The sequence below is a fragment of the Hyla sarda genome, chromosome 12 (genome assembly GCF_029499605.1).
Source record: "Hyla sarda isolate aHylSar1 chromosome 12, aHylSar1.hap1, whole genome shotgun sequence".
In the NCBI taxonomy this organism is placed as follows: Eukaryota; Metazoa; Chordata; class Amphibia; order Anura; family Hylidae; genus Hyla; species Hyla sarda.
In genome coordinates, this window is record NC_079200.1 from 43,313,988 (window position 1) to 43,334,958 (window position 20,971).

General features: G+C 42.6%; 2 long non-coding RNA genes across 2 annotated transcripts in view; one reads left to right on the plus strand and one right to left on the minus strand.

Moving 5' to 3' along the window:
• LOC130296772 (uncharacterized) overlaps positions 1-20,971 on the plus strand; it is a 140,616-nt gene that overhangs the window by 111,731 nt on the left and 7,914 nt on the right. The window lies entirely within an intron of this gene.
• Positions 4,267-20,971, minus strand: part of LOC130296771 (uncharacterized) — a 62,184-nt gene continuing 45,479 nt past the window's right edge. The window contains exons 3-4 of the long non-coding RNA XR_008849283.1: positions 8,481-8,675; positions 4,267-5,306 (exon numbers count right to left, since the gene is read on the minus strand). This is a non-coding gene — a long non-coding RNA (uncharacterized LOC130296771). The remainder of the gene's footprint in view (positions 5,307-8,480; positions 8,676-20,971) is intronic.

Here is a 20,971-nt window from a genome sequence, read left to right on the forward strand (position 1 = left end):
TGGGTGACTATTTACGACATTTTGTTTCCTCCCGCCAGGATGACTGGGCAGATCTTCTACCTTGGGCCGAATTCTCGTATAATTTCAGAATCTCTGAATCTTCCTCCAAATCTCCGTTTTTCGTGGTGTACGGCCGTCACCCTCTTCCCCCCCTCCCTACCCCCTTGCCCTCTGGTCTGCCCGCTGTGGATGAAATTTCTCGTGATCTTTCCACCATATGGAAAGAGACCCAAAATTCTCTCTTACAGGCTTCTTCTCGCATGAAGAGATTCGCAGATAAGAAAAGAAGAGCTCCTCCCATTTTTTCCCCTGGAGACAAGGTATGGCTCTCCGCTAAATATGTCCGTTTCCGTGTCCCGAGCTATAAGTTGGGACCACGCTATCTTGGTCCTTTTAAAGTTTTGTGTCAAATTAATCCTGTCTCTTACAAACTTCTTCTTCCTCCTTCTCTTCGTATCCCTAATGCCTTTCACGTCTCTCTTCTTAAACCTCTCATCCTCAACCGTTTTTCTCCTAAATCTGTTCCTCCCACTCCTGTTTCCGGCTCCTCGGACATCTTCTCTGTCAAAGAGATTTTGGCCTCTAAAAAGGTCAGGGGAAGAACTTTTTTTTTAGTGGATTGGGAGGGTTGTGGTCCAGAAGAGAGGTCCTGGGAACCTGAGGACAATATCCTGGACAAAAGTCTGATCCTCAGGTTCTCAGGCCCCAAGAAGAGGGGGAGACCCAAGGGGGGGGGTACTGTTACGCCGAGCGCTCCGGGTCCCCGCTCCTCCCCGGAGCGCTCGCTACACTTCCCTCACTGCAGCGCCCCGGTCGGTTCCACGGACCCGGGGCGCTGCGTTACCACCTCCGGCCGGGATGCGATTCGCGATGCGGGTAGCGCCCGCTCGCGATGCGCACCCCGGCTCCCGTACCTTACTCGCTCTCCGTCAGTTCTGTCCCGGCGCGCGCGGCCCCGCTCCCTAGGGCGCGCGCGCGCCGGGTCTTTGCGATTTAAAGGGCCACTGCACCGCTGATTGGTGCAGTGGTTCCAATTAGTGTTTACACCTGTGCACTTCCCTATATCACCTCACTTCCCCTTCACTCCCTCGCCGGATCTTGTTGCCCTAGTGCCAGTGAAAGCGTTCCTTGTGTGTTCCTTGCCTGTGATTCCAGACCTTCTGCCGTTGCCCCTGACTACGATCCTTGCTGCCTGCCCCGACCTTCTGCTACGTCCGACCTTGCTTCTGTCTACTCCCTTGTACCGCGCCTATCTTCAGCAGCCAGAGAGGTTGAGCCGTTGCTAGGGGATACGACCTGGTCACTACCGCCGCAGCAAGACCATCCCGCTTTGCGGCGGGCTCTGGTGAAAACCAGTAGTGACTTAGAACCGATCCTCTAGCACGGTCCACGCCAATCCCTCTCTGGCACAGAGGATCCACTACCTGCCAGCCGGCATCGTGACAATATCAAAGGAGAGCAAAGAACTTGCCATGAAGGGAGAAATTATCTGATCTCCCATACACTCCCGGGGATTCATAAGCAATATCTTTCTGGGAAAGAAAAAAGACGGAGGACACATACCCGTCATAAATCTTCGTCACCTCAATGAATATGTGCATTATCAACACTTCAAAATGGAGGGAATTCACCTTCTAAGGGATCTCCTTATAGAAAACAATTGTCTAGCAAAAATAGACTTAAAAGACTCCTATCTTACAGTCCCTATTGACCCCTCTCATCAATCTTACCTTCAATTCATTTGGGAGGACATAAAATGGCAATTTACATGCCTCCCTTTCAGACTTTCTTCAGCCCCTTGGTGCTTCACCAAATTGATGAAACCTGTAGTTTCCATTTTGAGGAACCGAGGTATTCGTCTCATAATTTACTTGGACGATATCCTCATTATGGCTGAAACCCATCACATTTTACATCGTAATCTGAAATGGACTCTCCCTTTACTCTCCAGTCTAGGTTTCCCCACAACCTGAAAAAATCAGTTTTGACTCCATCAAGGGAAGTAGAATTCTTAGGCTTCCTGGTGAATACCAAATTGGCTATTCTCAGCCTCCCTTCCAGGAAATTATACACTATACGGAAAGAAATCCATTCTATCCTAATCAAACGTATGATTTCTTTGAGAACAATTGCGAGAGTAGTGGGACTTCTATCTTGTTACGCAATGTGCTCCGGCCTCACACGCTGGCCGTGAGCGCATGGTCCCCTTACCTTCTGCTGCCGACGGGGCTGGGACTCACATCGCGGGACGCACCCGCATGCAAGCCCCAGTCCTCACTCTACGGGTGTTTCTCCTACCTCTGCCATTGTTTTGCCTTGCCGTGTACCAGATCTCCTGCTCTTGTGACTTGACCTTGCTCCTCTGCCGCTTGCCTACTGAACTCCTGCTACGTCCTGACTATGCTACTGTGCCGCCTGCCCTGACCTTCTGCTATCCAGACTATGAGTTGCCTCATCCCTCCTGTGCCTCGCATCTCCTCAGTCGCCTGTGTGGTTGAGCAGTGCCAGGTGTAGCGACCTGGGTGTCGCCTGCAGCTGTAAGCCCACCCCGCTTTGCGGCGGGCTCTGGTGAAAACCAGCGGCACCTTAGACTACACTCCCTGGTACAGTCCGAGTCATCTGCCACACAGGTCCAGCGGATCCAAATGCACTGGAGTTCCTGTCTTCAGAAACATGGGTGTTACATATCTGCATCTATCCAAGCCATCTTCCCAGCTCCCCATCACTACAGAGCTCTACAGAGATTAAAAGCCTGTTATCTAAGAGAAGGCCTTTCTTATTCGGACAATATTATTATCTCTCCAGAAGCCGAAGAAGAACTTCTCTGGTGGCTTCAACATAAACACAACTGGAATGGAAAAACTATTTTCCACTGCAGACCAGATGTCATAATAGAATCCAATGCCAGTCTTCAAGGTTGGGGCTCTCGTTGCGGCTCCGCTTCTACAGGAGGCAGTTGGTCAGAGGACGAATCTCATCTTCATATCAATTGCCTGGAATTATTGGCTCAAGAGCCCTCAAGAGCTCAATAACTTTGCGAAGTTCAGATCGCATTGCTGTATATTAATTTGTATGGACAACATCTCAGTGGTTCAATATATCAATCGCTTAGGTGGCACGGGTTCCAAGATTCTGACAGATATTGCAACACAATTATGGAATTTTTGTTTAGACAGGAATATTATTTTAAAAGCAGAATATCTTCCAGGTCTATACAATTCTGTAGCGGATTGGAATTCCTGCTACCTCATCGACTCCAGCGATTGGACTCTGGATCGTTCTGTTTTCCAGACCATCAACAATCTTTGGGGTCCTCTTCTTTTAGACCTATTTGCATCCAGACTCAATCACGAACTACCATGGTTTTACAGTTGGCGTCCCGATCCAGAAGCCCTGGCAATAGATGCCTTCCTTCAAACTTGGCCAGAAGGCGCACTCTACGCTTTTCCTCCTTTTGCCATGATTCCCAGAGTTCTTATGCAAATGATGTCCCTTCAATCGACCGTGGAAAACTTTTTTTTTTTTTATCTTCAGTACTTTTTAGGGGCTGTAGACTAAAGAGAAATCCAAAAAAGAAATGTATTTCCTCTGATGTCATGACCACAGTGCTCTCTGCTGACCTCTGCTGTCCATTTTAGGACAGCAGAGGTCAGCAGAGAGCAGAAGAAAATCCCCATAGCAAACATATGCTGCTCTGGACAGTTCCTAAAATGGACAGCAGAGGTCAGAAGTGGTCATGACATCAGAGGAAATGCATTTCTTTTTTGGATTTCTCTTTAGTATACAGCCCCTAAAAAGTACTGGAAGGATTAAGATTTTTTAATAGAAGTGATTTGCAAATCTGTTTAACTTTCTGGCACCAGTTGATTTAAAAAAAAAGTTTTCCATCGACAATCGACATTCCTGAAGATTCTTCCTTCTTTTCCTCACAACCTCTTGGATGCCAACGGGAATCCTCATCCTCTCTCAATCAATGACCCTGATCGCTTGGCTTATTTTGGGTCATCATCAATCAATATTGGACAAAAGACATTCTCGCAGAAGCCTGGGCACCCGGTACCAGAATAGCTTACAGATCAGCTTGGAAATTTTGGGATATGTAGTGCTCTAGACAACATTTGGATCCCATACATTCACCTCTTTCCTATATCTTAAACTTCCTTTCAGAATTATTTGATTCCGGAAAAGCATATCGCACAATTAATCTTTATTGTTCTGCAATATCAGCTCATCACGCTCCTTGCCACGATACCCCCATCGGTAAACATCCATTAATATGCAAATTACTTCAAGCTATTTGCTTCAAAAGACCTCCTCTCCCCAAATATTGTTCCACCTGGGACGTATCTTTAGTACTTGCCATTCTATCTTCTTGGTCTGAGAACGACTCTTTATCACTCAAATTTCTATCCTTTAAACCATGTTATTATGTTTAATCTCCATAAAAAGGGTTTCCGATGTCCACTCATTGGATTTATTTCACAGATCTTTCTCCCCTCATGGTGTCCGTTTTGAAAATTGTAGGCATACAAAAATTGGTCTTCAATCAGTTTTTTATCCATATTTTATTAACCGACCAGATTTATGTGTCGTTTCCTGCTTACGAACTTATGAACTCAAAACTTCATCCCTAAGATCTCCTAGATCTTCTCAACTCCTCATCTCCTTTCACAAACCTCCATCTTCCGGTTTCCTCTTCCCCTTTGGCAAGATGGGTTAGATCTACAATGGCTCTTGCCGACATTGATATATCCCTCTTCGGTGCTCATTCCGTCAGGGGTGCTATGTCTACTAAGACTGCTTTATTGGGTGGCTCCCTTTCTGACATTCTAAAAGCTGCTGACTGGTTGTCAGAATCCACCTTTAAAACCTTCTATTTCAGACCCGAACGTCATGCTTCAATGTCTGTATTATAACTGTACTTATTAACTGTTTATTAGAGGTATATGAATGTTTAAGCTTTAAACTAGCATATTATGAGCATTCGGACATAAAATTTAAGACTTTCCTAACCTCTGTGATGGAAAATATAGATTTTATAAACGACAGGAGGCGAATAATATCCCTCCCAATACACTACCCTTAATTCTTTGTCCTCTTTTTCTAGAATATTAGATTTGATGACTTCTGGCTTCCAAGTCTAATCTCTTTCAAGATGAACCTTCTTCACTTCATCATGATAAAGTTCCTGCTCCATTCTTCCTTCATTTCAACAATGTTCTCATCTTTGATGTCTGCCGACCCGTCCATCTGTGATCTGCAGTTCTGGATGTTTGATTCCTGTTTCCTGTTTTTCATCGACTTTACTAAATTAAAGAAAGGAGACGTCATCAGGGCGTTACTCACCTTGCATACTCTATGATTGGTTACCTGCATTATAAACCTGTATATCAAGTTTGGTTGTACTTTCAGGTTTTTTCATTTACATGTGTTCTACATTGCTGCTATGATGAGTAGTAAAAGTTTGGAAAGCCTATTATTCACCTCCTGTCATTAATAAAATCTATATTTTCCGTCACAGAGGTTAGGAAAATTTTAAATTTATCACAAATCTACACCAGCCCAGACCTGGATTACAACACTGCCTGTGTACAGGGTTAAAAAAAAAGCACAGAAAAAGTCACAGAGAGGGAACCATACAAAGTGGTGCAATTTAAAAATAATGGGGGAGATTTATCAAAACCTGTGCAGAGGAAAAGTTGTCCAGTTGCCCATAGCAACCAATCAGATTGCTTCTTTCATTTTTCACAGGCCTTCATGAAATTGAAAGAAGCAATCTGATTGGTTGCTATGGGCAACTGGGCAAGTTTTCCTCTGCACAGATTTTGATAAATCTCCCCCAATGTGTACCAGTACCATATTTATCAAACGCCCTGCAAGCACTTAAAAGGGTACTCCAGTGGAAAACATTTTTTTTTTTTATCAACTGGTGCCAGAAAGTTAAACAAATTTGTAAATTACTTCTATTAAAAAATCTTAATCCTTCCAGTACTTATCAGCTGCTGTATGCTCAAGAGGAAGTTCTTTTCTTTTTTTATTTCTTTTCTGTCTGACCACAGTACTCTCTGCTCACACCTCTGTCTGTATCCGGAACTGTCCAGAGCAGGAGAGGTTTGCTATGGGGATTTGCTCCTGCTCTGGACAGTTCCTGACATGGACAGAGGTGTCAGCAGAGAGCACTGTGGTCAGACAGAAAAGAAATAAATTAAAAAAAAGAACTCCCTCCATGCAGTTACCCCTCATTCTGAACATTATGGCCAGAACGCTGGGTTCGGATGGCCATAGTCGTGACATCACACCACGCCCCCTCCATTCCTGTCTATGGGAGGGGTGCATGATGGGCCGTGTACATACACATTACCACCATACAAAAGGTGTAGAAAAATCCGTCACCTCCACCACCCTTGATAAAGTTTTTACAGTATCCGGCACTAATTTAATGCACAGGATTTGAAGCTGCAGATTTTATGCTGCAGAGTTCAGTGTAAACTAAATGACTGAATACAGTTTTAAATGTGCACCTTCAAATCCTGCGCATGAAAGATGCGCAGGACACTGAACGTGTGAATACACCTTTTAATGTTATTTTAAATTAGAAGTAACTGAACTACCAATAAGTAACCAAAATGGTGGCTACCGTGCTGCCTGCAGTTAAAATGGCATCACGTAAAGCTCTGTTCATATTTATGTTGGAGGCCCAGTCTGGCTGTCAAAATAACAGAACCTAGATGAGATGAGATGTTGTCAGTAGGGCACTATTGGTATCCATACACACAGATGTGATCAGAGCCTAATAAGACAGGTTTCAGGCACTTTATTTTCAGATTATACATACAAATTTTATTGCCTACAGGAGATAAATGCCTGTAGGGAACAGGTCAGGTACAGGTGCTCTTGGTAAAATACAGAATTTCCTTATCGGATTTCTGATATTACAATACAAAGTCTGTGTTGGTTTTTCTTATCCCAATTCTCTTATACCCCAGTGACAAATGAACGCTACCGACTGAAGCTGACAAGTCTGTGCCACTAATTATGCCCATAAAGTTCACCCATTATCTTTTTGGAATTACTGCCAACCAAGCAAATAGCTTCTCACAGAGCCTGCTATCCAGATGGCATCTGCCACTTGTTTATTTAGGGACTGGATGCTCATTTGCCTCTTGAGAACCCAGTTTTCTTGGGGGCCCAATGAGAGAAAAAATATGCTCATTGCTCTATATCAAGTTTAACAAGATTGATTGAATCTCACAATTACTTTTTCCAGAATTGAAGATATTTAGGTCTTAACAGCTCTCGGCTTACAAACCAAAAGTTATAATTACTTTTATTACTTATTTTAATGTACATTGCCATTGTTTTTTTTGTCCTTTACTTATTGTTTGTTTTTGTTCATAAACGATCTGTCAATTTAAGATAAAATGTCAATAAAGGTGTATTCCCACCCACCGTATGCCTAGTTGCAATCCCACCTCTCTCCACAATACCTGGCTCCACACGGTTGGGTCACATAAATGTGGCCACACTAAACGTACGTGTTGCAAGATCATGTAGAATGCATCCACATTTGCATCCTACACAAATCAGGAAGAATTTAAGGTGAAACAATATATTACTTGCAATACTAATCATGTAATTTACCTATTAATTTACAAACAGAAACTCCTGGATCGCGAAGTGTATTGAATCATCCGACTTAACACTCGCTACCGGGGAGGTATGAATAAAAGACAGGATGTAATGTTGCATTATTCAATCCCTTCCTCTGTTCAGCTATAGCTTGCCTGATACTGGTTCACACTAGATTCTATGAGTAGCGGTTTCTATGTCTATGTGCTGATTTCAGTTTTTAGTGCAGATGTGCTCTTGCATTTGCACCTTTCCGTGGTTATGAAAAATCCCCCCCCCCCCCATTTCTCTTAGAAGCAAGTAATATGAAAGAAATTAAATTTTTATCTTTATTGTTATTTCTCTAAGTCTAATAGTATACAGTATAGTGCCTCGGTATAATTATGGGGTTGGGTCCTTCTTTCAATTTTTGACACTACAGGTCCATCGGCACCAGCAGGATATTGTAATTATCTGTATGTGACTTCAGCAGTTTAATGATATGGTATTGAATAGATACGCTATTAAATGACATTGGAAGCACTAGGAAGATATACATGCACATATGCCAATTTTACCTGGTTGAAACTATTTAAAGAAAGAGGGTATGAAGATCACTGTGTGTAATATCTATATATGGGCATGTGATTTATTGTATTACTGTTTTTATTTGTACATTTGGTTTTATGGAATTTGAAGTGTTCTACTTCTGTCTGAATGTAGGGAAGAGGTGGATCCTGGAGAGTCTCAGGTGAGACTGATTAGGAGGCCGGCTTTTTTCTTCCCTACATATTGAAGTCATTTGTAAAAAGTTTTTGTAGTATGAGTAAGGCCTAGAACATGGGCCGAAACGCGACACTTTGCGTCCCTACCTTTGTTTTTATGTAGCCATCCTGTGAATAAAGTCAAGCATCGCATCCACGAGCTGGAAGGCTGGACATTCTCCTTTTTGTTTTGCTATTAGTTTCGGTGGGGTCCACACCGGTCCACGCCTCAGAGACGGCATCTGGAGTGAGCTGATTCACCTGCCTTGCTTTTTTCTATCTCCACAATGACATCCGAGCCATCTGGTGAGAAGTGAAATTAAATTTATTTTGCTATGCCGACACTTCCTTGGTTTCTGTAACCCCTACAGAAGTAAATGGAGAGCTGCAAACCTGTGCATCCACCTGTCCACTATATTACCTGCCTGAAGTTCAGATTTTTTTTGCCCGATTTTCAGCATTTATGGGATATTTAGAAATGTCCACACTTATCTACCCCCCCCCCCCCCTGGAGCTTCTGTTCATAATATAACCTCATACCACGCCCCCTCCATTCATGTCTATGGGAGCGGGCGTGATGGCTCCTCCGATATACATGAATGGAGGGGGCATGGTGGCTTTGGTCGCCAGTCATCCGCCACAGAGCATAGTCCACTCCATGCAATTGATGATTGGGGTGCCGCAACGGAGATCAGACATGTAATCCCCTATCCTTAGGATAGGGATAACATGTCTAGGGGTGGAGTACCCCTTTAATGTATGAACAGCCGCTTGAGCTCAATAGAAAAGAAAAAAAAAATCTAACAATCTTGACTGTATAAAGAGCTTTCTCCATCCTATATAATGCACAAAAAACTTGCGTATACATTTGTGGTGGCCCAGTACCGGAGTTGTCATCCTGCCCGTCCTGTGTGGCAGCTAACCTTTAAGTGTTCCCCTGGGTCCAAATCCCTCCTCAGGACTGTAAAGTGTTAAAAGCATGTATGTTAAATGCTGGTTAATCTTTTGAGGCGTTTGTCTCTTTAAATATTGTTGCCAAGACCTATGTTACCAAGGAAGGTGCAAGGTAAACAGGTGACAAATGGGCCATCTCTAAATTGCTCCCATATATAGCTGGGAGGAGCTATCCTAAGTCAGTCTAGAGAGTGCATGCTAAGGTACAGCCAAGTGAAGACCTGAGCAGTTGTCTGGTGTTCCTGAGGGAGACCAATGCCTAATCATGCAGCCACACAGCTACTACCAGTAACCCCTGCAGGTGAAAGTCAAAGCCTGGCGGTAAGCACAAAAACAGGGGACCAGTCTAGTCAAGATAGGCAGGATAGTCAAGTCTGTCAAGTCACTAAAGTCAACGTGGGTTGGATAATTCAATCCAAGTCCACTACAAGTCCCAGTGAGCCAACAAGCTCCCTAAAGTTCACTGGTCAGTTCTTAGGCCTAAACTGGACTGTAAAGACCTTACCATCCTGTCTGCCTCAGTAAAGTGCTGTTGTTCCGCAACCGTGCATTGGGGTGATTATTTAGCCCACATCTGTCCAAGGAACCAGCGGCCATACCCTAAGTGGTGTAGAGGATAACCACACCATGGCATCACGAACACAAAGGGTTAATGCCATCTGCCCTTAGGGTTAACAACATCTGCCCTTCCAACTGCCTAACCACACATTGACTGAATGTAGCGGCCACCTCAACCTGTCTTGGAGACAAATACGGGTCCCAGAAGTGGTAGGGCACCTATTACTGCAATTCTGCCTTATTAATTTGAATAGGAGTGAACTGCCATAACAAGACAGGCCATGGACAAAGTAGTGTTGTTTCTGAAGGAAAAAAAAATATTTTTTTAAAATGCAGAAAACCTTCTTGAATTCAGACACTGTTGTGTTTTTTTTTCCCTAATCTGTCTCTATTTTCTGATTGTAATTTTTGTACATTATTATGGGGGCAGCAATCTTACCTGAGCTATTCGAACAGCATTTAAAGATATGCTTTACAGCAGGACCCATGGACATAGACACAATGGTCCGGAGCAGACCCTATTCCCATGAATCTGATGGTATCTAGGCATGCGTTGTGGCCTTTGCATAGGTTTTTTAATAGGTAGGAACTTGAGCTATTGTGAAGATACCTTCGTATTAGACCTAGTGGTTTTGTCTTAATTTTAAAAAATGCAAAAAATATATTTAACTAAAAAAAACTTTACTTAATAGGTAATTTTCTGATGAAACATTTCCTTTAAAGGGTTGCTGTCATTAAAGAACAACTTTTGACATGTTTGACAGACATGTCAAATGTTTTGATCGCACTGGATCTCACTCCTGAGTTAGTTATAGGCCGGGGAATTGCGTGGAATTGCGCTCCACTCCCCAGAAAGGTCTGATTGGATTGAGAGCCAGGGGTGAGCCGCACACTGCTCAAAATCCTCAGCTTATAACTAACAATCACAATGGGTCTCAGGAGTAATAGCAGTTGTGATCATAACTTTTGACATGTCTGGTGAATATGTCAAAAGTTTGTTGCTTTTTTTTTTTTTCAATGAAAGTAAACCTTCAAAACAAGCTGTATGGCAGTGCTGTGTAGACTTAAGTGACGTGACTATTAATTTTGTTGTGGATTTTATTGTTTTGTTTTTAGAAGGGGTGCTGGTCGCACTTTTTATTATTATTATTTCTCTTTTGTTTTTGTTGTTTTTAACAAAACACAGAGATTATCTAAAAGGCCTCTAATGGACTGTGAGAAACTTGCTGGAAATGTTGTTGCTTTTAGAAATAGATGTGCTAGATAAAATGTATTCAGTTCTTGCCAGATATAATCATTGTGTTGGATTAACAAAACGTGTTAACAGATTGTTGTTCTTTTCAGCCCATTATTCCTCCCAGTGGGCCTGTAATGAATAGCTGGGGTTTACAGTGGGAAGTTCAATAGCTTAACAATACATGTCAAAGATAGCAGAGCAGCGTCTTGTTTAAGAGTTAAGTTCTGGAAATATTTAGCCTTTAAAAAAGGATATATCTGTCAGGACAAGAAAGTGAACGTTTAGGAAATCTGGTTTCTGCTGCTTGTAGCTTGTGTGCCCCATTCATACATTACACCAATGTGGAATGATAAATTCTAGGCTTAAATAAATATAAAAGCAAATTACAATAATAGTTGAGGTTGGGTGAAAGAGATGTTGTTGCCAGGGTGCCGGTAGTTGTAGTCCCATCCTAGGGATTGTTCACAGCGGGTAGAGTGCACTTCAGGCCCTGTGAACCTTACTTGGGATCAACACAACTGATAAGAAGAGGTTCTGCTCTAAATGTTGTGGTATTTAGTCCACTGGGGATGTCCTAGCCACAGGGGTGGATCCAGAGTCTAGTCTTGGGATATCACAGTATCGTGCGGTGCTCGACACGTCCGCTACCCAACCCCCGCAGTCCGCACCCAGAGTTCGGAACAATATGTTCAGATGCTGGGGCAGTGGAGTACCCCTTTAAGTACGCAGCATAGTCCCCCACCGTAGGTAGGCAGCATAGTTCACCCACTGTAGGTAGGCAGCATAGTTCCCCCACACTAGGTAGGCAGCATAGTTCCCCCACACTAGATTGTCAGCATGGTTCCCCCACATTATGTTGTCAGCATTGTTCCCCCAACATTAGGTTGTCAGCATAGTTCCCCCCCATATCAGGTTGTCAGCATAGTTCCCCCCACATTAGGTTGTCAGCATAGCGCCCCCCCCCCCCCACATTAGGTTGGCAGCATAATTCCCACCCCATTAGGTTGTCAGCATAGTTCCCCCCACATAAGGTTGGCAGAAAAGTTCCCCCACATTAGGTTGGCAGTATAGTTCCTCCCACATTAGGTTGTCAGCATAGTTCTCCCCATATTAGGTTGTCAGCCTACTTCCCCCCCACATTAGGTTGGCAATATAGTTCCCCCACATTAGGTTGTAGTTCCCCCACATTAGGCTGGCAGTATGTTCCCACACATTAGGTTGGCAGTATGTTCCCCCACATTAGGATGGCAGTATAGTTCCCCCACATTAGGTTGGCAGTATGTTCCCCCACATTAGGTTGTCAGCATAGTTCCCCCACATTAGGTTGGCAGTACAGTTCCCCCACATTAGGCTGACAGTATAGTTCTCCCACATTAGACTGGCAGTATAATTCCCCCCACATTAGGCTGGCAGTATAGTTCTCCCACATTGGTAGGCAGTGGCCCCCTCAGACATACAGCCTTCAGCCATATACAGTGTATGGCTGGAGGCTGTATGTCTGTGTACTGCCCTACTTCAGTGCTCCGACCACCACTCCTAAGTTCAGGGGTCATGATCTACTGCTTTGGCCTATAAGCCATAGAAGTAGGTCCCGGGACCGGAGGAGTGGTGGTGGGAGCACTGAAGATGAAGGGCCACTGGTAACTTACCATGCGCGCGTCTTCGCTGTTTCGCTCAGCTATGTTCCTATGGGCGCACGCACCGGACGCCCTGCATGCACTACTTCCCGGTAACACCTTAACTCCTTAACGTGGGGCCGCGGAAAGGAAAGCGGGACATCCTTGTGTCCCGAAAAGGTCTTTCAGGACACAGGGATGTCCTGAATGTTTCGGGGGAAATTAATGGGGGGGAGGGGACAATTGCCCCATTGGACCCCCCCCTGGATCTGCCACTGCCTGGCCATTGGTGGTCAGCATGTCCTTGATGGTTAACGTGCAGTTCGAAACCAAATATTGGTACTCAAGGAGTTGCTTTGGAACAGTTAACTTTACTTTAACACAGACAGGATAAAGGTACACAGCTTAAACAGTTACAACAGATGTAACCAGTGGTGGTAGATGGTTTCTGGTAGAAAGGAGTTAACCCATATTGAGTCAGTTTCTGAGATGGAGAAATCCCTAAGAGGTTGATTCCTGGTGGTTAAAGGGTGCTCTGGCTCAAACAGGTCTTCAAAGGCAAAGATAGCTAAGAGGTCCTTGAAATTGTTATCCCCTCAGACTCTGAGATGTTGGTCCACCATAAGACACAGTAGCCAAGTTAGTAGCAGTAGTAGTTAAGATGGTAGCCGTCTTGGTTCCACTAGATCATGGTAAGCCATGACAACTAACTTGGAAGACTCTAGACTCACAACTTTAATACATCAGACTTGAGACCAAGAGGTCAGGAAAAACAGAGCATAAAATATTCTCCTTTTTAACTCCTTCTTTTTACCAGAAAGTTCTAGGAGGTAAAACTAAGAAAATGCTGTTCACTAGAGGTGGTGTGGCATGGTGTGTGTGCATAGGGGAGTTAACTTCTTTACCATCTGCAAACATATTGTATAAAAGTCTGAACAATCAATTCTAAAGGCAGCATAAAAGTTACAATTTCAAAATGCAGCAGTTATTAAAGGGGTACTCCAAAGGATAGGGGATAAGATGCCTGATCGCAAGGGTCCTGTCACGCCCCCTCCCATAGGCTTGCATTGAGGGGGTGGAGTGTGACATAACACAGGGCGGAGCCTTGACATCACAACGCTCCGGCCCAGTGATCGACAGTAATCAGACCCGGAGCGAACACGCTCCGGGGACTGATTTTAAACGGGGTGCGGCGTGCAAGATCACGGGGGTCCCCAGTGGCAGGACCCCCGCAATCAGGCATCTTATCCCCTATCCTTTGGATAGGGGATAAGATGTCTAAGCACCGGAGTACCCCTTTAAAGTTATACTTCATCAGACTATACATGACTATATATGACTAATGACTATGCTGTCAGTAATTAGATCCATGATTGGGCTGGGACTTACAAGGCAACTCAAGCCAGAATTATGGTACATTTAGCTATGTCAACCTCCCTTAAATGAGAATAAAATTAACCAAGATACTGAATATTGGATATTTTTGAGACCACAGTCAGAAATACGATAGACAAGTGACATGATTGTGGGTAATATACAGGCAAACTTCGTAGATTACCGAGTAGTACTTGTGTAGCTGATCTTGGGAAAGAAGAATTTGCTTTTCTGCCACCGTAGGACCCAGACCAGTCATGAGCAACCAGAAGCGCTCGGCCTTAGCCAAAAAGTACCTAATAGATGATTCCTTGCCAACTGTTATATTGTAAGTCTGGAATCTCCCATGAGGTTCGGCAATTAAACATCAATTCGTCATGTTCATTTATTTATTAGAAGAGGAAATAAGCAGAAACATTAACAGAATATTGATATCTTAGATGTAATTGCTGAAGTCAACAAAGCAGAAGATCATTAATTTGTACATTTTGATAATCAGGTTATGGTGTCAGCAAACACTTCAGCCTTTGATCCCGGAGGAAAACCTGGTAAATACGCAGAGCCGTTAATAATCATCCCAGTATTTCATGAGTTTCCATCATCTGGAAGGAATTTTTTATTCTAGTTTAGGACTGAAAAAAATATTACTAATAGTTCCTTATTTTAGCTTAGTTTATTTTCTTAGGGTAAGTAGAAAAAAACTCTTTTTCCCAGTTCTTCGGCAACTACCTTAAAAGGGTTGGCTGTGGACATTATGAACACTATTGTTTTTAAATTATTTTTTCTGTTTCAAAGATTTTTATTAGTTTTGCAAAATAGTATAGACAAACCTTACATCATAATCGTCATTGATCGCATGAAATATAAATTACAGAAAAGAGAGAAAGAGCCAGAAAAAGAAAAGAGAAGAAAAAAAAAGGTCTTGGAAGTTCTTTTTAACTGATTGAAAGGAAAATTAACTAAATACAAAATAAATACGCAAATCAAAATTAGTTACAGAGAGATGTGCCACGGTATTCACTATTCACAATTTCGCATAGGCCACTGGGAAATTCACGGAGTGTTTAATTTCATTAAAGCTCAACCATTTTCCCCATATCTTATAAAAGAGCTTTGAATTACCTCTATTAATTGCAATGATTTCCTCTAATTTATATACATGATTGATATCAGTTATTATTTCTGTTAAGTTCGGTATTACTTCTGATTTGCATTTCTTTGTTATGGCTAATTTTGCTATTGTAAGTATTTTACATATTAAAATTCGTACCGGTCCAGCAAAGTTATTTATACCCAATAGCAAAAGAGCTAGGCTTGGGGTCAGGGTCACTAAGTTACCTATAACCTCTGATAATAAGTATGCTATTGATAACCAGTAGTTACTCAGCCGTGGGCATGCCCACAAAGTATGTAATAGGGTTCCTTTTTCTCCGCATTTCCTCCAACATTCATCTGCACAGTTGGGGTACATATGAGAGAGGCGCTCCGGAGTGTAGTACCAACGGAGTTGGCACTTCACAGCTGCCTCTATGTGAGAGACTGTGGTTAGAGAGCTCCAGATACATTTGAGGGCCACTGCCCATTCTTCTCCTGTATACTTGGTTCCTAGTTCCCTTTCCCATGCTTGGAAGGGGCCCTGGTGCTGAAATATTACGTGGTTGTCCATAACATTATAAATTGGTTTTAGTCCTTTTTGGTTATCTGATACCAAGAATGTGAATCCCTCTTTATTACAGTATGTTCCCTGCTTATCACTTTCCTGGAGGCAAGATTTTATCCGTAGAAAGGAGAATTGTTCTTTCAATGTTAGGGAGAACTCATTCAGTAAAGATGAGAATTGTTTAAACTTCCCGTCTCTATCATACAGTTGGGCCAATGTTGTTACCCCACCATTAACCCAGGTCCCCAAGTCTAGGTTACATGTTAAATAATTCAGTATTTCCACTGGTGTAAATTTACGGTAGCTATGTGTTTTGGCACCACATTTTTGGTGGAAAGAAGTCCAACATTTCAAGCTAGAAAGACTTAAGGGGTATAGGTTCTTTGGATATTTAATATAAAAAAAACTTAAAAAATAACATATTTTTCAGTCCTATACCCTGAGTATATTGTTCCTCAATGTTGACCCATTGTTTCTCTATCTTTTCTTGCCACCAATACTTAATCTGTTAGACCCCTATAGCCACATAGTAGTTATAAATGTCGGGTACTGCTAGGCCTCCGGCTCTCCTATTGTTGCATAGTATGCGATTTGCTATTCTAGGCTTAGTATTTCCCCATGTATAACTGCTAATAGTTTTCCGCATTGTTGAAAAGAAAGACATAGGAACCTAGATTGGCAGGGAGCGAAATATATATAATAATTTAGGTAGTAAATTCATCTTGAAAGCAGCTACTCTGCCAAGCCAGGATACCTCTATGCCCTTATATCTTTCCAACTCTTTATGGATCTGATTCAACAATGGGATATAGTTCTCTTTATAAAGATTTGCAAAGCGTGAGGTCACTGAGATTCCTAAATATGTAATGTGGTCCTCTCGCCAGTCTAGTTCATATCTTTGTTTAAGGAGCAAAAAGCTGTCCCCAGATATGTTTAGGGCCATTGCTTGTGATTTCTTTTTATTTAGGTTGTAATATGTTAATGCCCCAAATTTTCTAATATATTAAATGCTGCCTCCATAGAGTGAAGAGGATTTGTTAATGTTAATATAATGTCATCTGCGTAGAGTGATAGTGTACTCTCTCTTCCCCACTTTGATACCTTTAATTTCTGCTGTCTCTTTAATTGCCTGGGCAAGTGGCTCTAAAGCCAGAATAAATATCACAGGGGATAGGGGACAGCCTTGGCGCATTCCATTTTTTATCTCAAAAGGCTCTGATATTATCCCATTGACTTTCACTTGGGCGGTAGGGGCTGAGTACAACGCCATTATAGCTGATATGATCTGGCCCATAAACCCCATAGCCCTTAATGCCGAGAAGGCGTACGCCCAATCTAGTCGGTCGAACGCCTTCTCGGCATCCAACGCCACAAAGTCTCCCTTTTTTTCAATATGATATAAAAGATTAAAGTTTTTTCATGTATTATCTGACCCATGCCGTGTTTTAATGAACCCTGTCTGATCATTTGAGATCAATTCTGGCACATAGCTTTCCAAGCGACTTACCAGAACTTTGGCGTATACCTTTAAGTCAAAATTGAGCAGGGAAATTGGGCGGAAGTTTTCAGGTGTATTTTGCTCTTTATTTGGCTTTGGGACAGTAGTGACCAATGCCCTCTGGTTTTCCTCTGGGAAAGTTCCAGAGTTCATTGCTCGCTGGAAGAACCTGGTCAGATAGGGTGTTAATGTCACAGCAAATTTCCTGTAATATTCACCTGTGAACCCGTCTATACCCAGTGCTTTCCCAGTTGGCATTCGGTCCACAGCTCTAAACACCTCTGTCTGAGTAATGGGTCTGTTTAAAGATTCTATTTCGTCCTGCGATAGACAGGGCAGTGATACAGATGATAGAAATTTATTTATTTCCTCCCCTGATGGATGTTTGAATGTTGGATTCTGCTTTAGGTTATATAGTGAAATATAAAATTCTTGAAATCTTTTTGCAATGCCTTGGGGGGTTATTATTTTCCCTTTCCCATCCACAGTTTTGACCCATGGTATTTTTGTTCTTAGGTGTTTTATTTTGAGTTTATTTTATAGGATTTTCCCTGCTTTATCGCTACTAATATAGTAAGTGGCCCTTGTTTTCATTATATTTTTCTCATATGAAAAAAACATTAGTTCTCGCAATTGATTGCGAAGAGCATTCAAATTGTCCTTTTGTACTGTATTCTGATTACTTCTATTGGCTTCTTCTGCTTTTTTAATTTTATTTAGAATCTCATCTATTGCTGCTCTTCTATTCTTCTTTAATTGAGAGCCTAGTGAAATAAATGTACCCCTAATTACTGGTTTATGGGCATTCCAGAGTGTGGTTATGTTTATGTCCTCTGTATCATTTATGTTAAAGTACCTTTCCAATTCTGACTTAATGATCTGTGAATGGACCGGATGGTTAATCAGAAAATGATTTGCTCTCCAAAGGAAGGATTGACTTGTATTGACAGAGTCCCGGACAGACAGGGAGATGGGTGCATGGTCTGACCATGTTATTTGTCCAATATCTGTAGATGTGACTGCTTGCAGTATCTCTCTGTCTATCCAGAACATGTCAATGTGAGAGTAACTAGTGTGTACTGGGGAGAAAAAGGAGTAGTTCCTCTCAGAACTATGGAGTGCCCTCCAAACATCGTATAGGTCATTTTTATGCATTAATTCCTGAACTTGATTAGCAATTCTTATTTGTTTTGATGTAGAGTCCCATTCTGGGTCAACCACACAATTAAAATCTCCGCACATGAGCAGATGGCCGTGTTTATATTTGTTGATTACTTTGATAAGTTTCCTCAAAAAATGACACGGCCCTCTGTTAGGTGCGTGGATGCAAACTACAGTGAGTGAGATGTTATTAAACAGACCTTCTTGTACTATTTACCTCCCCTCTGTATCAATTATTTGATGCTCCAACTTTATTGATACCGTATCCCTCACTGCTACCATCACCCCTCTTGACTTCTTCTCATAATGAGCTTGGATAATATATGGAAAGGAGGGGTGGTGGACCAGTCGGGCATCTTTTCTCACAATGTGTGACTCCTGGGCACACAGGATATCACTTTTTAGTTTCTTGGCTTCTGCCCATAAACAAGCTCTTTTAAAGGGGCTGTTTAGGCCTTTCACGTTTAGTGAGACTACATTAAGAACCATGGCACAATTTTAAACTGCACATAACATTTACCTTCCAAGAGTTATACCAAAAAGAAAAATAGAAGAAAGACACTAAAGTAGAATTAAACAATTGATTAGTATAGGACAATAATAATTTCCAAGCAGCAAGACTATTTACAGTATCTCTGCAGTTCTTTCCTAAGAGCATATTAGCTGCAATAATAGGAGGGGTCATTGTCCACTTGTTATAGGGATGTAGGCCATTGCTCCCTTATCCCCTAACCCAACGCTGTGTCTTCTCTTTATCCAACCGTTTGCCATTCTAATTGGTTAGATATTCTAGCCGGTGGCGGTGCACCACCATGTGGGAGTTTCAGAGAGAGGTCTTTTAGTTGCCATTCTTTTAGATATTGCAGGCCCTCTTCCTCGGTTTTAATCACATATACTTTATTCCTGTATGTCGCTAGGATTTTCATCGGGTGACCCCAACGGTATAAGATTTTATTATCTCTCAGCGTAGATGTTATTAAGCTTAACTTTTTACGTTGCTGTAATGTATATGCTGATAAGTTGGAAAATATTTGCATCCCCCGAAATTTTGAGGGCCAGGGTGGGAGTCTTTAATGTGGAAGAAATGAATAAGGGCGATCACATCCCTTGGGGTTTCTTTAGGCAGATGTTTTGGTTGTATAAGTCTGTGGGCCCGGTCAATTACTCTTTCCAATGGAGAGCTATCGGGTAAAGTTACTGCAATAAATTCTGCAATATAGGTTTTAAGTTCTCCCGTTTGCACTTCTTCTGGTATCCCACAAATTTTAATGTTATTTCTACGAGCACGGTCCTCTTGGTCTGCCATTTTTTAGGCAGAGTTCTTCCACCTCATCTGCTATTTTATTATGCGCCTCTACAATGTCATTGTGTGATTTAACCAGAGTCTCTGTTTTAGCTTCCACATTTAAAAGTCTATCCCCCAACTCTGACAATGCTGTTGTTACTGGTGACAGCATACTTATCATATCATCATGCATAGATCTATGTAGGCTTAACAGCATATCCTTCATTGATTTCTCCGTTACCTGAGCGTCAGATGAGGGGAACTGCTCCACTCGCTGGACTGAAGCCGGCGGCAGAGACCTCCGTCCTCTCACGGGATCGCCGCAGGTGCCTTCAGGCAGCTGGTCAGTGCGGCCATTGAGAGCTGCCCACTTGCTTCCGAGTCTCCTTAGGCCAAACCCGGGTGTTCCGCCATCTCTTCCAGAGCCTCCGGGGGTTGCGTCCTCTGGGTCTCCCAGTCTGTGCCTCCCGTCGGTTCCACACTCTCTGCTGCGCTGGTGTCTACTTCCGTCTCTCCTCGCTCTTCCGGGCTCTCCGGCTCTGCACGAGACATCTCCGCGAGCGCTTCCAGCTTCTTCTGTATCGGCGTCCGCGGCTTTGGGTAAGCGCTTCGAGTTTGCACTTTGTCAGTGATGGGTTGCACCGATTTATCAGGCACTTCCAATTTCTTTAGCTTTCGCTTAGCTTTCCCTTTGGGCGACATCTATCCCATGTTTCTAGGCTCCTTTGCCGGCAAGGGTTGGATCTCTAGCTGCTTAATCAATTTGGGTCATGGAGGGAGCTCAGAGCACCAAGCTCACACCATCACCTGTAGCGGCCAAGCCAGGCCCCCTCTTCTACTGGGAGCAGCCTTTGCGACTTTTGTTTCGGATTTAAATTATTCTTATTTATTATTTTTAATATGTGTGTGTGTGTATGTGTGTGTATATTTAATGGAGATTTATTAAGCTCCATAGTAGTTTTTTTTTTTGCGTAATAAAGTCGCAAGTGCGACTTTTCTATACATGCTGCGACTTTTTAATTTTTGCTTATTCCAAAGCACATTTCTGAAATCTGCTCACCTAGTAATTTTTTTTTTACTTTGCAGTGGTCATGTATTTATCAAATGCGATAGTCACTATTTATGAAGAAAAAAAGTTGCATGTCCATTTAAAAGTAGCATATGTATTCGAGGTCCAACCTGGCTTACAGAAAGTGCATACGTCCGCAGAAAAAGGAAATTAACACCCACTTTAACAACTGTTCTTGTTCTGCATC